General features: G+C 34.0%; 1 long non-coding RNA gene across 9 annotated transcripts in view; it reads right to left on the bottom strand.

The window, feature by feature from the left end:
* Positions 1-235: 235 nt before the first annotated feature.
* The window catches only part of LOC126753590 (uncharacterized), a 51,970-nt gene continuing 34,314 nt past the window's right edge, over positions 236-17,891 (bottom strand). For 3 of the 9 annotated variants that reach the window (XR_007666179.1, XR_007666182.1, XR_007666188.1), the window contains 6 exons: positions 3,996-4,127; positions 3,353-3,624; positions 2,806-3,142; positions 2,262-2,568; positions 1,721-1,918; positions 236-624 (listed from right to left, as the gene is read on the bottom strand). This is a non-coding gene — a long non-coding RNA (uncharacterized LOC126753590). Of the gene's footprint in view, positions 625-1,720; positions 1,919-2,261; positions 2,569-2,805; positions 3,143-3,352; positions 3,625-3,995; positions 4,128-9,912; positions 10,007-17,891 lie in introns of all 9 variants that reach the window. The other 6 variants (XR_007666181.1, XR_007666184.1, XR_007666180.1 and 3 more) reach the window with 5 other exon arrangements.

Genomic DNA, 17,891 nt, shown 5'->3' with positions numbered 1-17,891 from the left:
TGGAAACTTTGTTATAAAGACGGCGATGCAAAATATAAATGTGGGAAACTCCAGGGTGAGGTGAACCTGTCAAAGAAATGACAGTACTTCATTAACTAATAACATTTAATATTATTAAATACTATCCAAATTTAAGTGGAAGTTCAAAGAAAGCTTATACGACGGCTGCAAAGAAGGAGAGCTAACTAAAAGCTTTGTAGTAAGCAAAAATTAAGACGTTTATAAAAAAGTTTCATTACTTTTCAAATAATCATATTTTCTTTATTGCACTAATCCCATCACCTCTCATTGGACACTTTTCTTGGCGAATTAAATAAAATTTTTAAGAAATTACATTTTCAAGTAATATATTATAATTGATTAGAATGATATTTTAATATTAAGTTTTCGAAAGAAATTCTGAAACTTGATTTTTGAAAAGCGTATATTGCCAATATTTTACCAATGCAACTCTCACATCGGCACTTAGTTCTGTGTTTCAAGACCTCAGTCAGCCATTTTGCAACAACACTTTACACTTGTAATAGCATTCCTTTTAGGCAGATAGAAGGTGGTGAAGCTCCATCAATTCGTATCTTGGCATTTGCCGTGGGGAGGAGAGATAACCCTGTGAGATGATTCATTCTATTTTTCGGGGGGAGAGAAGACAAGAAAGTTAATACATTAGTTGGGGTTTCGACTCCGCCGCTATCGCCTTAAAAATATAGCTTTGTAATATTTAAAGATTAAATTCAAAAACTCTGGATAACAGTAGCTAAAACAATTCATTTAAGTTTTTTTAGTGAACTTAACTAATTTTTACGAAAATTACAATAGCTTAATATGTCTTAAGTTAATTTGACTTGACAAAACCGTGACTAATGTTATTATTGTTCAGTTACTAATCGAGCTTAACTATACACCTAAATTAAACTTAAGGTAGTAGTCTGGTAACTTTTGCCTATTTTCATGACTTCTTTAGAAGGTGGTTTTTTATAGGAAAATAAAAATGAATTATCTTGAATACTTAGAGTGTTTTTATTGACATATTGAAAAAAAAAAATAATTATTTGAAAAAATTTAGTACTTTATTACTCTCATTATTGTCACTCGAAGTTGGAACCTCAAAAAAATGCACGTGGGTGGCCCGGGTGATTTTGGCTCTTGATGTTATCTGAAATCAAATATTCTTGATTATTCTTAATCTATAGACATATCATTCTGGTCGGAACTACTGAAGTTAAATTTCAAAGGTAAATAACAAAATGGCGGACTTTGAAAAAAAAGTCCTTTTATTTTAGCAAAGAAAGGGTTGTAAAATAAAAAGTTAGGGGCGAAAAAACTTTTCGTAAGTACCGACGAGAACTATAGGTGTGTAGAACAGCCTGTCTTAATTTGAAGGCAATCGATTAATTAGAAAAAATGTTAGGACCCGGGCCGACCAGAAAAACAATGTTTTGAGAAAAACGCATTTAAAGTTCAACAACTCTGAGAGAGAGGACTTCAAGGCGCTCTAGAAAACTCGTTATAACTCCCGAAATATTTCCAATTTCTGTCTGAAACTTTCACAGTATATTTTCAAGGCATTCTATTTTCAGATTAAGCAAAAAAAAATTTCGATTTTTTGAACCCAAGTTATCAGACGTTTAATCGTTTAATTTTAAGTTTTAAATATTTTTTCGACATTAATATTCTTCTTTAATTCATAAATATACGTTTTTAAATAAAACACACTACTTACTGCCAATGGCTTATTCACCCTACGAGTATCACCGACTTTATTAGTATTTTCACCACACCTAAATAGCCACCCTGTGCTCCGAAAAACAACAATATTGTGTTACCGCGTCGTGAATTGAGATGTGGGCTCCGTTGAGTAATTCCAGCTTGGTGTACGAAAACTCGCAGTTGAAGGATGTGAGAGATTCGTAGCACCATTCTAAAAAGTAATATAAAAAGAAATTGGATAGAAATTAAGAAAGCGACTATTTAATTTTTTAAAGTTACATATCATTCATACCAAGCTTTGACTTCCTAATCAATTAGTATGTTTTTACCAAAAAAACCCCTACAATTTATTAAAATTGTAAATAAAATTAAAATTTAAACCATTTCGCCAAATAAACTTATAATGAAATTAATTCGTATGGGAGAAAATCATTCATCGATACCTATTGCCGAAAAATTTACCGATAACATCGGTCAATTTGTAAGGTCTACTAGCGGCCTAACGCTCATACAAAAAAAGATTTAGTCAAATAAATAACTTAGGATGTACATACGTTTATTTTATTCTATTTTGAAACCAGTGTGAACAGCAACAACAATGTCAGCCTAGAAATTAAACGCAGAATATCGCTTGCCAATAGGTGCTACTTCAACTGAGTAGGCAATTGAGAAGTAAAGTCTCTCTCGACTTGAATCTATGAGTGACTCGTTATTCCCGTCCTGCTGTTTGGTGCAGAGGCTTGGACGATGACAACATCTGATGATTCGACGTCGCGAGTTTTTGAGTGAAAGGTTCTGCGTACGATTTATGGACCTTTGCGCGTTGGCCACGGCGAATATCGCATTCGATGGAACGATGAGCTATATGAGATATACGACAACATTGATATAGTTTAGCGAATCAAGAGACAAAGGCAAAAAAAATTGCATATATTTTCGTCACACTTTACTTTTGAATAGAATTTTGAAAACCTTCATATGAGTTAATTCTTACAATCTCTTCACCGAATACCTTTTCCATACTTATACATTCGTAAAATAGAAACTAGATTGAAATTCAGATTGTCTTCTACTGAATCACAATACCACTCTACTCACCTTAAAAATCTTATTTCGTATGGACATCACTTGTTGCACGATACCAAGTGAAATGTTGCTCCTACACCAGCAAGTCATTGAAATTAAAATATTAAGTGTCTATTCTCCGAAAGCCAAATTGCGTTATTCGAGTGCAGGATTTCCTCCACAAATAACATACAAGAAGCAGGCAACGATAGTAGGCATCAGCAGCAGACGCCGTAGTAATGCCAGCACCAATAGCAAAGATGAGTAGGCCGGTGAAGAGGTTGACCTGGCAAGTGGTCATCGAAGAGCGTGTTGGACGCTGCACATTTTCCAATTATGGTTTACACGTTGTATTTATGTGTATATACATCTGGAGCACAGTCGGGAACACAAAGCAAGCAAAAAAGCAAGAACGGAAATTAAAATTTCAATTTAAATCAATCTAATCGTATGCGCAATCAATGAACATGAATAAATGAATTAAAATGAGATTCATAAATGAATGAGAAAGTCGGTCCAGCCAAACAGTTAGCAAGCCAGCTGGTCAGTGCACACCAGCGCCACTTGTCAGGGATTATACTCAACTTCATACAGCCAATCGGGTATGCCTTTGTAGACTATGCCAGGCACTGCATGGAGCGTTAGCGGTGCACTTGATTGATGGAACGTGGTTCTTGGCATTAGTAGATGTCATAGTTATAGACCATCACTAGCGCATTGCCACCGGTTGTGCTGCTGGTGAAGGTGGTGCTTGCATTGTCTCTGTTAGCCGCTTGAGAGGTTACGAAGCGGGCATAGTGTAGATAGGGCCACTCATCGCTATGTGCATCGATTTTCAACTTGATGCTTTCGCTGGAAGAACAAAAGAAGCAGAGTGAGAGGGTAAGTGAATAGAGAAATAGTAAGAGCATGAGTTAGGTTGTTAGCAGTAGATATGTATTAGGTTGTCAAAAAAGTCTTGCGGTATTTTCGCTAGTTGGCGCTGAAAGCGCGTAGTTTTAGTTTTATTCGTCGCATCGGGTCAAGCTATACCTTTTTGGAAAGCTCATTTCACGCGCTAACACATGTTTGATTGATTGTCGTTTCTTTCAAGTCGTTCGTGAGTTATAGCGTCGCAAACATGAAGCAAAATAAAGAGAAAATACGGCATATTTTACAGTACTACTACGATAAAGGCAAAAATGCATCATACATTTATTCCATTACATTCTGCCGCTACTCACCTCGTTTGTATGTATATCGAAGAGTGTATATTGTTTCAATATTGAGTGTCGAAAAAGTTTTACGACATTCTGCGCCAATAAGGTATAGCCTTTACCCGCCGGTATAGAAAATGTATAAGGTGCAAATGTTTTCTGGAAGAAGAAAAATTAATGAGCAATACTTGTAGGTGTATCTAAATTTCTTGTAATTGATTTAAATACAAATCCACATTTCGATATGGGTCTGTGCATATTTTGAAAACGTTATTAAAAATTGTCTGCATTATTTTGCCGAAAGCACAGTAAGCAAACAAATCATAAATATAATAGTTGATTTTTTTTTTGTTTTTTCTTCTTTGGTTTTCTGCTAATTTTAATACCCTTTAAATGGTTTATAGCTCATAAGGCATGTTTATCTTTTTCACATTATTATTTATGCCTTTTTACTGCGTTTCAGCGCTTTTGCGGCTATTTGACTATCCCCACAGGGTGTTGCTGCTGGCAATAATTGAAATGCATTAACTTTCATATAATCATATACGAGTACATACCACATGTACCATTATGTGCCTTGTTCCTTTTATTATCCGGCATTATGTTTTTGATGTTTTTCTTTTTACTTTTGATTTTAATTTATTAATTATTCATTAGTTGGTTTGTAAAGTGCAATGCATACATTATGCTAAATAATATTTTAGCACTTTTCAAGCACTTTTAAAAGTAAATGGTTTGCAATTAAGTTTTGCAATTACCTCATAAAGAGTGGGACGTAGCAAGCGGTAGAGTACCCATAAACCTTTTCGCGATGAATTATTGTGGTATTTCAACTTAATAAGCATTTGCTGCGGTCATTTATATGTTAGAGAAATTTTTAGTTGTTTTAATTATTCTAAAGTAATTTGTAATTATTTTTATTACAGTAAAGTAGCTACTAAGCAATTAGTGGACAGAAAAATAGTTCAAAACTAGGGTTTATATGTACTTCTTATGTGTATACAATAAATATTAGTAATACTTTTAAAATGTGAAAAGGTTGGTATGGCTGTCGGTGATATCTCTGCCAAATGTCACATCAAAACAATCATTAGTATTTAGTACGCGCTTGTCTTTCTGAAGTACATATAGTGCATTCGGCGATTTTTTCGACGTACGAAATTATTCAACTAAGAAGTTCTATTGAATTTTGTGCCCGGAATCGAATTTCCAGAGCCGAAACTTTCAGAACCTTGGAAAAGGAATTCAGTTATAATTGTTTGTTTTGGATTGGTACAAAATTATTAAAAAAGGTTGAGAATGCGATAACAACGAACCATGTCCAGGTCGGCCATCAATGTCAACTGATAATCAACACAGCAGTAAAATACAGGTGTTGGTGCTTGAGAATCAACAATTAGCCATCAGATATTTTACTGATATTGTTGGAAAACCATTTTGAAAGTTCACCTAAGCCTGAGAAAAGTGAAACCTTGATTGGTTTTAAAAACAACAAATTTTTTTGAACGATATGTAACAGTGTATTGTGAAGAAACAATGCTTCCTGACTACTATGATGTAATGGAAAGGGTTATCAGTGACTACGAGTCTTGGATCTACGCTTGAGACTAAGAAACAGGCAATCTTTTGAAGAATAAATTAAGAACTTTAAAATTATGAAGAAAGAAAAACTGTTTTTGCTAATAACAATACTTTGTATTGTCTCTGACGTTTCTCTCTGGATGTAATCAACTTCGTTGCAAATTTATTATACCCTGTTCAGAGTAAAAAAGTTCCGAATTTTTAGAATCTCTCTGAAAAATCTTAAAGAGAATAACAAAATGCATAATCACTCGAATCGAAACGAAATCTATTTCTTACGACCCTCATTATACCCTGAACAGGGTATATTAAGTTTGTCAGGATGTTTGTAACACCCAGAAAGAAGCGTCGGAGACCCTATATAGTATATATAGTATATATATAAATTATCATTATGTTCAGCTGAGTCGATTTAACCATGTTCGTCTGTCTGTCTGTCCGTCCGTCCGTCCGTCCGTCTGTATATATACGAACTAGTCCCTCAGATTTTAAGATATCCTTTTGAAATTTTGCAAACGTTATTTTCTCTTCAAGAAGCTGCTCATTTGATCTGAATCAAGTTCTTGTATGGAAACTTTCACATTTGACAATGTATCTTCACCAAATTTGGTATAGATTATACCCTAAGGCAACAAAAAAGTTCCGAAAAAGTTGTTCAGAATCGGTTAAGAATGGCATATAGCTTCCATAACAAAATGAACATAATAGTTACTAAATAAAATGCACCTGTGAATTATATTATTCGGAAACTATTTCTTGTGAAGTTAACATTTTTTGGTTCAAAGGCACATATTCCACTAAGAGAATTGAGGTTGTGTCAACAAGTGGGGATCTATCGACTGAATATTAATTAATTAGACAAGTCTCGAGTTGAATCGAGAATTGAAACCACTGACTAATACATTTTATTTTTTTTTTGCGATATATCTGTAACCATTAACTCTTGCTCTAGTTGTGGAATAACAGGTAAATTGAAAAGTCACCGGCCTATCATAGGAAAACATATTTTTGGGCAAAAGCCGTTTGTTTTTATTCAGCATATGTAGTACCCGTCCAATGCTATGCAGTGATTATAGCGATCCTCGAATTATTCGATACCATTTCGATAGTACGATTTGTTCATTGTTTCAAAATACAGGAAGATCTCAGTTTCGGCAATCACCTCCTCATTTGACAAAAATTTCTTCCCAGAGAGCATTCTTTAGAGATCTTAAAACAGCAAATAGTCGATGAAGGCCACATCTAGAGAATACAGAGAATGCGGAAGCATTTCGAAGCCCAATTCATGGATTTTCGTCATCGTTTCACTAACTGGTGACACGGTGCCTTGCCTTGGTGTAATAGCACTTTCTGTTTCTTCAAATGCGGTCATTTTTCAGCGATTTCGTCCTACAAATGATTAAGTAGTGGTATGCGATAGTCGCTGTTAATGGCTCTTCCTTTTTCAAGGTAGTCAATCAAAACTCTTCCATGCGCATCCAAAAATACATTTTCACTTTACGGTGATTCACTAAAATTTTATGGACTTTTTTGATGCTTTCGTCGCTGACAACCACTTTAGGGCGTCCTTTGCGTTCACGATCATCGGTGCTCATTAAACTAGGTCTAAACTTGGCATACCAATCCTTGATGTTTGATTTTCCTGGGCAAGTGTCCAAAAACTCGTCATCAAGCCACATGCTTTCGTTAACTGTATTCGTTTCCTTCAAAAAGCAATATTTTATTAACAAGCGGAAATACCTTTTCATACATTTTTGTTGACAATTACAAAACTTGTTTCACTAAAAACTACGTCATTCACAAACTAATGATCCGAAAATGTCAAATTCATAAGCTCCTTTCGAAGGTTAGGGCTAACTAAAAATCATAAGCATTTAATTATAGTAACGCCGTGTATATGTCAGGTCAGGGACTTTTCATTGTCGTGTTGAACCATGCTTTCGCAGAAACAGCAGAAGAAGTATTGTCAATGGAATGAATTTCATTCTTTATTTTTAGCACTAGAATATAGTTATTTAGTATCGATCTGCTAATTACTAGAAACTGTAAAAAATCCCGGCCAGAAGAGAAAGTAAATACCGTAATTTTCGAAAATAATGAGCAGGTCGCCAGCACATCAGAAATAGAAGGCAATTTGTGCTGCTTTCGTCGAATTGATGAGGTGGCGTTTTCACCGACAGCCAACTCCCCATGGAGGAGCGCCGGCGAACAAATGGAAAACCAATAACACTTTGAAGTATGCGCACATTAAACTTCCACTCAGCTAAGCATTTACTTTATCTGTTAATATTTTCTCAACACTGAAGTCCCACAATTTGGTTTTGTTGTTTTTGGTGTGCACATTATTATTCTCCACCTTGCCACATTGGCCTGTGCAACAAGAGGTTACGTCGTAATGTAATTTTTCATTCAAGCACGAGCTTACTTCTTTCACTCATACATAGCCACGTATTCACTTTGTATACGTGTGTGTGTATTTGTGCGTGCATGTGAACTTATTTTGGGCAAATCTTACCTTTTTTAAAGGTTTCTCATTTTCTCCTAATTCATGGCAATTTCTTGCATTCCACTGCCTAGTGTAACGCTTTGTCGAGTTTTTGTTGATGTTTTTCGTAAGTGTGTATTTGTGCGTATAAATCTGTATCTATTCTTGTATTTATTTGCTTCATTTTGGCAACATTTGTGGCCTTTATTTTGGCCACCATTATGCGAATGTTAATATAAATAAATATTACTTGCTACCACCAGCAGCAACAAAACAGCTACAACATCAGCAACAATAATAACAAAAACAACAAATACAAAAAAAGCAAGAAAAGTATAATAAGTGTAGTATTTAGTGAATGTGTTGGCAAATAATGAAATCGTAGAACGTGTGACTGCCGACTCCTAACAAATGTGTGCGCCTAAAATCACACTATGGTAATGTTGTTTTATTAAATATATTAATAAATATTAATTACTAATTCATTATTTTTCTTAGTATTATAAAAATTTTGCATGCATTTTGGATTGTCGACAGACTTTTATGAGACATGATTTTTGAATATTTTTTGGTTTGGAAAATCCATGTCAAAATTAGACCTATTGTATGAGCCTAAAAAAGGCGATTTAATATTTTTTGAGTTACAAGCGATCTCCGATGACGCTAAAAAAGAGGTCTCCACTTCTAGTGATCGGATTATATATATGTCACTAAGGAATCACTCCAGAAAAATAGTTTCGAGGATAAACTGTTAGAGTTGACTGAACTTTAGAATGCTGCAACTAATAAATATTTGGAATTTACATTGTAAATTTTAGTGTAGTATTCTTGAAGGTATATACAATCCATATAAGCAAGAATAAGGAAACGTATTTTTTCGAAATTCCACTATTTCACAAGTATAACCAGCAAATATTTTTTTTTTTTTTTGATATTTGGTGTTGAAGTATGATTTTAAATTCAAATGTGAGAAGCTTCTAAACTGTAACTGGTTTAAGTTTTTATTTTTTATTGTTTAAAGTGTAAGATATTTTAATAAAAATAAGTGGCTAAAAATATCTCATTACCTCTCCAGCTCTCATATATGTACTTAATATGATGATTTTCTACCATTCCGTTGCCTTTACGCCGTTTCTAGCGATCAACATGTGAAATATTTTATTGCAGTTATTCGAACAGACTTCTTGTCCACAATGTAGTTTAACATAAGAAATGATTGAAGTAGACCCAAACCTTAATCTAGCTCCCATATTGGATAGTCGCAAAAGTCTTTTCGTATTCTAATCAAAATGCAACTTTTTTTTCTAAACAAATATGTACCATTTCGGTTGACCACTTTTGCCATTTTTACGTTAGAACTTTCCAGAATGGAAGCGAGCGTACCAGTGTTGTGCTACACGAACTGATATAGCATTGTCTCCGTAAACTTCACAAATTTCATTGGTGACATGCGTGGCATTCTTTCATTTTTATACAAAAATTTCTTCATTATTTTCACTCATTTTTGATCAGCTGTGAGTTTTTTTCAACTTCGCTGAATTTTTTTTTTTGGTTAAATTTTTTTCTAAGGTTAAGAGGTTTGGTTACATTTTTTAATAAGGTGTGACACAATGTGATTGGTAACACAACGCAAAAAGGAGTTTTACTAGAAAAAAGCTTGGCACACCCTGGTGTTGGATCGGTCAGGGTTATTGCAACGACATCTACTGAAAAAATACGAAAAGACTTTTTCGACTACCCAATATACATATCTAATATAATGATTTTAAATACTTTCGGTTGGACAAATTCTGCGGAAAAGCCATAGACAATCCTGCCATAATTTCAAACAGTCCACTTCAACATAATAGTACCATCTCTTACATTACTAACTCAAACTTTATCTTAGCAGAAAAAGTGAAGTTTTTATATCCCAAGTTCCATTGGTTTCCTACATTTCACATTTCCAAAGATTTCACATTGCCAGGAGCCCCTAAAAACAAAAAAAATCACATTTTAATTAGTCTAGTGTCTGCAAGCCAGCCAAAGTGAAAACGAGATTAAATTGCTTGCAAATTTAAGTTAAATTACTTTTATTGAAAACTGGTGTGTGCGCATACTGAGAGCCTTAGCACACCTCTTTATAATTGTGTGCCAGATGGCGCAGCTGGTAATTATTTACAATTCTCTTGGAGTTCTTGGCGCCCGCAGCTTCATATTAAATTTCCAATTCGCTGCACAATTGACGCATTAAATATTAATATACAAAGTGCCTAAAAGTATGTGTCCTTAATTTAATTGCATATTTTATGAGCGTAAGGTGAGTACAACTCGAGAAATGAATTGAGAAGAACGAAAGAGCGGCTATTGGGCCTAAGTAGAAAGTTAAATGAAAAGTAGAGATATTTTTGAGGCAAATAAAGGTATTTTATGGATGTTCGGGATCTTCGTGATTTCTGATAGTCTTGTATGGGATTGTATGTGAAAAAATGCATTAAAATGGTTTATTGGATTTTTGAAAAAGGTATTATTTAATAAAAGAATAATTTTTCTTACTATTTGAGAAGTTTTAATTACTTATAAATAAGAATGTTAATTAAATTTAAATGGGCATACCAAGTTTCCTCAACATAGCTAAGTTTTTACACAAGTCACAGCGTGCACGGACGGACGGATAGACAGACTGTCACCCGGATTTCAGCTCATCCCGTCATAATCATTTATAGATATATATCTATCTGGCTTAGTTTTTGGTGATACATACAACCGATAGGTGAACAAACTTATTATACTCGGTAACAACAGGTCGCAAGAGTATAAGAACTCACGACACTACCGTTGGAGTCCCTTAGCGAGGTTGAACCGCTATCAATAAAGGCGAACGAAAATGATCAATTTCACCGAATCTCCACACCGAAATCCATTAACAAATGAGTTGTTCACGCCTCAGCACACCAAAAGCGCTTTAAACCGATTTCCTCCGTTTCTAAATGCATTGTTCCGCCACTGAAAGCTGGTTTCGTGCCGAGCAAGAGAGCTTATGAGGCGTGTGTAAGACTTCTGATGGAGCGCGCTGCGTAGAATTCGCTTGTTATTTATTTTTTAGCTTAATTGTTTCACTTAAAGCATTTGTGTAACGATAACTGACACCGAAAACAAGCGCCAAGTGCCGATAAAAGAACCAACACTAACAATGCAATAACAACAACTTGAGAAGACTTAGAATACTGAGAGTTGCGTAAACAAAGACAAAGAATCAGCACATTCGTACCACGTTAACGGTAACACTTGTTATAACGTTACCAGCAAATAGAGCTCTAAACTCAAGGTTCCACTTAGCGAGACTTTTGCTGTTGCTTTTTTCTTTTTGTTTTTCACTCTAACTCTTATTTGCTCACATCGGCGACTGCGTGTGGAGCATTTCTGCGTTTCAGTTTGCTTTTGTGCGCATTGTCGCTGGCGGAGGACAGTGTGGTCGCTTAGAGGAATACTTATCATCTTGTGGCGGAAGGATCAGTTCAGCTGGAGAAACTAACAAATGCGCTGAAGAAAGTAAATAAAATGTAGAGGATGCGGTTGGCATTACACTTTGATGGTTTTAGCTAGCAGAAAGCAAAAAGCAATCAACTTTTAGCTCGTAAGTGGGGAAAAAGCGGGTACGGAGCGCTGAGCGCTGACGCGCTGACGAAATTGAAATGACAGTGCCGATATTGAAAGGACAATGTACCAAAGCGCTGGATGTAGCTAAAGTGTCAAGGTATTGCGCGGCAATCATTCTGCAAAATTTAATAAATCATTGCGCTGGTAACACTATTTGGCAAGCCAATTGAAATCAAGCGAATTTTTTTAACGTTTTTTTAACATTGCTTTTTTTTGATAAATGGACAACCATCCAACCCTGATTTATTGCCATTATTTCTTCTATCTTCCAATGGAGCGTAGGGCCTCGAGAACTTATTCTAAGCTTTGCTGTCCAATGAGATTTTTCTCGGTTAAATAATGTTTCTCTCATACGCATAAAAAATTGAATATTTTATTAGAATTTTTCATTGTTACAAACATACACTGTTAACAAAGAAATTCTGACATTTTTGAAAAAATATATTTTAGACTCTGCCATTGCGACGCTATTTCCGGCGACCCTTCGGAAAAAAGATGCACCCGCGTAGGCAGGATAACTCCTTACAGGATCATCTATAGCGACAAAAATACGTGTTTTAGTTAAAACCTTAACTTAAAATTTCGCGACACTATTTTTCCAAATAGTTGTAATCGAAAAAAAATTCTTCGTCCAAGTCTTTCAGAATTCTATCTCAAAGACTTGCGTAAAATTTCAAAACTATCGGTTGAGTAGTTTTCAAAAAATCTTGCCAACCGACTACAAAAATACAGTTTCGGGAAAAACGCGTTTAGAGACGGCGCACTTAGCCTAACCAGCCTCGGGCGCACAAGTTATCAAGGCTGTATCTCCGAAACTATTCCTCGGATCAATTTGAAATTAATGAATAACGAGTTTGGGATATTATTCTAAAGGTGTTGTAGAATTTAATAAGACAATTGAAAAAATTAAATTTTTGAAACCCATAAACCCCTTAACTTAACTTAAAGTATCCTAACTTAATCCTATAAAATATATGTATATGGATATTAATTTTTTTACCCTTTACCTGAATCAAATTACATAATTCTTAAAGTTTAAGCTCAATTAAATTTATTAAACATTTATCAATTCATTGAAAAATGTTCAAAACGCCATTCAATTTCTCATGAAAAGTTATAATAAATCAATGGTCACTACCAAAAACGTAAAATGAACAGTAACTAAGAATGGCACATTAATTAATGAGCATTGAGTAAATAATACTTATTTATGCTTTGCCACCTGGAGAAATTTAAATAGCATTGATGTGGAAAATGAAAATGTACCAGCAGCAACAGCTAAGAAAACTATTCGAATAACTTCTCATGAGCATTTGAAATTGCGGTTCTTCGCCGGCGGGTGTGAGCATGGTAATAGTGTAGCGCTATGCAAAGTTCACTGATGCTATATGTACCGACCAACACCCGCGCACACTTAATTTTATTAAAATCTTACTAATGAATGAAAACTTGATCCTTTCAACTCGAATGTTTTGAGTCATATCTGCCAGCCTGCCCATGAAGGTGATCTGTTCCTGAATTAGCTGAATAGCGAATGTTTGCATAAAGGAAAATGCGAAAGCTAGCGCAGATATTTGCAAGAAGCTTCTCAACAATGGAAATTGCTAGATGAGTAAATTCTGTTGGTTGTGTGTACACATGCGCTTGGTTAGCAACCCAACGCAGGTGGCTTACCGAAAGTACAAAACAATAGGCAAACAATTTTTTGTGTGAATGTGAATTTAATACATTTAAGAAGGCAATTTAAATTATTTTACAGAATATTGTGATGAAAAAAGTAAAAAAAAATCAAAAAAATTAGTTAACTACTTTCATCTAAACTTTCCTTCAAACGTCGCTAGTGCATTTCTGATCAGCCAACTTGTATGGCAGCTATATGCTTTAGTGGACGCAGTAATTTTGCAGGTTGTATCTTGGAAAATAATCTATGCCAAATTTCGGAAAGATGTGTGCTAAAATAAAACAAGTTATCCATACAAACACTGGATTGTGAGATTTTGAATGGCAGCTATAAGTTATAGTGATCTGAACTAAACAGTTCTTTCGTAGATTGTTTCATTGGCTTAGCATATAGTCCATGCCAAATTTCATAAAGTTGTTTCGTCAAATAAAAAAGTTTCTTATACAAGAACATGACTTTGATGGGCCAATTCGTATGACAGCAATGTTCTATATTAGTCCGATTTGTACTATTAGCTAGTGAAGCCTTTGAAAATTATTTAATCCAATTTTTGTGGAAATGTATTGATAAATAAAAAAGTTGTTCATACACGCACTTGATTCCGTTTGTCCAGTTTGTATGGCTTGTGTATCCTATAGGGGTCCGATAGTGGTGATTCTGACTGGACAAAAAAGGACGTGAGCAAACTTTCAGTTTGAGTTTGTCTGAAAAGCTGAGGAACAAGTTTGCGTATATTAAGGGGTCAGTAGGGTAATCTGGCCTGTTTTTTGACATTTTTTTTGTCATAGAAATTTTTATTCTACAATAGAACTTTTTCCATATAGCATGAGGTATATCATAGAGTATATAAAAATTTTTTTTTCAATGGAATTTGTGGATAAATAAAAAAGTAAGTAACGGTTTTTTGTTGACATTGTCGGGAAAACAGGTTTTTTTTTTTAATTTTTCCCCATGCTTTTTACATAAATTTTGTCATAACAAAATATAAGGACGATAACCAGGAGTTTTGTGAACATTTAAAAAAAATTAGGCAAATCGACCGGAATCATCTCCGCCAGCTTAAAATTCGTGTGTTTAGAGAAAAAGGCGTTTAAAGTTTGAGGTGTGCACTCCGAGCGCTCCGAACGTCGAGCGGTATTATTATTTTTGGGCCGCTTTCGAAACCTTCCAATGGTAAAGTGGGTTTTTACATTAATTCTAAGGGTATAAGGGAACAGAAAATGCAAAAAAAAAAAAACGAAAATTTTGAAAAAAGATTACTCTACTGATCCCTTAAGACGGAAAAACAAACTAACAGATGGATATGGCTAAATCGACTCTGGTCATTTATATAATGTTGCTGATCATTTATATATAAGGATACATTAATTTTATATAGATCTCCAACATTTCTTTTTGGATGTTGCAAACTTCTTGTCGTACTTAATTCGGGATGTCCAGGGTATAATAATCTAAATAATATGCAAAAACTTGAGGAAATTAATTGTACTTTATTACTAATTTATCAAAAATTCCTATATTAATTAAATGTTTCTTCCCCTCCAACCTACATCTATCATCAACAACAACATATGTATTTTAACTTCAGCACCTAAGCTCTCCAAAATTAATCCTCTCTATGGCTTGCCGCATTCGCACCTTTTTTCGCTTCCACCTAATTAGTCCTCAATTGAAGCACGAAATGTCGCAATATTATGGGAAGTTAATTTAGGAAGTATTTACTAAGCTTGCTAAAACGGCTTATTTAATATACATACATACATACGTATTTAGTGTTACTTTTTTCTAAGCAGAGATGACGTGGCGTCTTTTTGCGCTACGCTCGTAATATTTAATATTCTCCTTTTCCTTTCCATTGACTCTGAATATCAGTTTATTCTTAGAGATAATTGGTTTTCCTTTCTTTACTGTTGAGGTACTAACTAATATCTTAAGCCTAGATAATTCTGTTGCACATCATTAGATTTTATTATTTAATTGTAACAAATGACAAGGGTTTCTCAATGAAGCTTAATGAACCGTATCCTTTTTTCTTCATTATATGCTTTAGGTTGAGTAATTTTTATATTCATTTATTGACGAGTAGTAAAAAAGAAAAAAAAATATTGATTCAAAGCTTAATATAGCAAGGTTTAGTAAAACTTTTCTCAAAGAAAATTTCGTTAAAAAATTTTGCAATGTATCATAAAAACAATTAAGCCTGATAAGTACGGATTTGTTGACAATTAAAACTAAAACGATCAAATTCTACAAATGTATTCGAAAAATCTATAAAAAAAAGTATTTCAAACCAAAAAATATATTAAAGCTGTAGTATGTATAATCACTAGTTAATATGATATTGTTTAAAATATTGTATAAGTTAGTTGGGACCAAAAGTCGGTCTAAACTCATAGTTGAAAACGTGTGTGAAAATCATCGCATTGATTAAGGCAGACAGCAGAGAATCTCAAGATCTCTTGTGGACCGACCCAGCACATTTTGGTTAATGTTTTGGTGTACCATGTATGCTATACTTGTACCAAAAGATCTAAATATTTTATAAAATGGTGTCGTGTGGGGTAGAGGTTACAAAACAGATATTTAAAAACGTAGCTGGATATCCTACATGCATCATATGCATCGCTAGTTCAACAATCGGCCGAATACCACTCTAGTAGTGAGCAGTACACCAAAAACCAAAACTCGTTGAAAGCACTTAAGGCCAACCAAGCCGTGGCTTATAGAAGTGTTTGTAAAATTGGATTAAGCGTTGCTTATCGTGTGGCTTGGGAATTTTTTGGGATATTTTGCAGACGATAGTGATAACTTTTATCAAAATATTTGTAAATGTTGTGAGTCCGTGGCTAATTTGATCAGATGGTACACACTGTGAAGTCCACCAGAGGGTTGATAGTCCTTGTATTGGGTAGTCGAAAAAGACATTTCGTATTTTGTCAATAGATGTCGTTGCAGTCGTATATCTCTAGTATTACAAATGACATTGTGTCATACAATATAGTGTTGAAAAAGTGACATCAAAATGGTACATGTTTGTTTATTTATTTATTAGTATAGTACTCGCACTACCATCAACATACATTTCTCTTTTCTCTCTTTCTTTACCTGTCCTACTTATCCTCTCATATCTCTTTTTCTCTTTAATAATTTCCATACTTGTTAATTGAACTTTCTTTTAATCTTTCCTTAGACTCTTTCTTTTAAATAATAATAGTAACAAAAAAACATTTACACTCATTAGTTTTGAATGCATTATGTTAACTTCCTAGTTGTAAGAATTGGAAATTGAATTTAAATAATAAAGTTACATTCGAAATTAACGGACAAAAACTAAGTTGAAGTTTGATTAGAAATATATTTCGACCCAATATTATATACTTGGAGGTATGGCAATAATCAAAACAGATTTTACTTTCGGTACACAATTTTGATAATCACACTTCGACCGATATTTTCAAGTTATCCTTCACTAATGAAAATCATTATATTTAGTATAAAGGAACTATGGATTCCATGGACTTATTATATCAAACTGCAATATGTAATAGATAAGTCGCTTACGATACATTACAGAATGAATGTATACGGTATAAAATCAAATGGTGGCACGAAAAATTAAATAAATGGAGTCTAAAGGAAGTACTGAACCGATTTGTATCCCTTTTTATTACCATTCTTAATTGTTATCATAAAGAGATGATTACTTGATTTCTGTAATATATGGTACGTTATAGATAGATCGGTATTTTCAGGCTAAGGTAATTTTTGGGTTTGAAAGCCTGATGTTTTGTAACTAGGGGCTAGAAATCCGTTTTCCAACATTTTCTGACGAGAAGTACCAGACCTAAGAAACATTATTTGGTCTAAGTTCGATTTCAACACTTTTATTGATGTTTTTTATAAAGTGATTTATAAGTGGTATTTAAAATTGTGATATACATTTAAGAAGTATTCTACCAATATTCAAACTGCAATATAATGATGGGAAAGAAATATTATGGACCAAATTTAGTTCTAAAGAAATTTTCACTGTTCAAAATTTGAACCAAATAATAAAGATATATGACATTCTTTGCTTGCACCATCTGTTCAACTGAGAAACATGCGATATCAGACAACTCAACTTGCCGTCCTAATCAGTATGATTATTGATCGCAATTAGTTTTATATGTAATTAACTGCCGTTAAGCTATCCTAAACGATGACTAATCCGCTTGAACTTAGCAACTTAACTCCATCTAGGATCGTAACGGAAGACTGGTCTATCCGTGGCTTATTCACCTACCATATTAACATAAACTAACCTAACATATTTGCATCATATATGTTCAACTTTGTCTTATCAAAGCCTAGAACTATATTATAGACACTGCTAAAACTTATAGTAAGCCAAATCCACAAACTACTGCTGCTGAAAGAAACTTAAAATCCCCGCAGAGTATTCAATTTGGTAAACAAAGTTATGTAAACAAAATGGTTTTCGTACTCTTTATTTTCTTCTACCATTCCAATTTTTACACAGACATGCTAGTGGGTC

The sequence above is a fragment of the Bactrocera neohumeralis genome, chromosome 3, assembly GCF_024586455.1.
Source record: "Bactrocera neohumeralis isolate Rockhampton chromosome 3, APGP_CSIRO_Bneo_wtdbg2-racon-allhic-juicebox.fasta_v2, whole genome shotgun sequence".
In the NCBI taxonomy this organism is placed as follows: Eukaryota; Metazoa; Arthropoda; class Insecta; order Diptera; family Tephritidae; genus Bactrocera; species Bactrocera neohumeralis.
The sequence above is the reverse complement of the archived record's forward strand: the minus strand, read 5'-3'. Positions and strand labels throughout refer to the sequence as shown.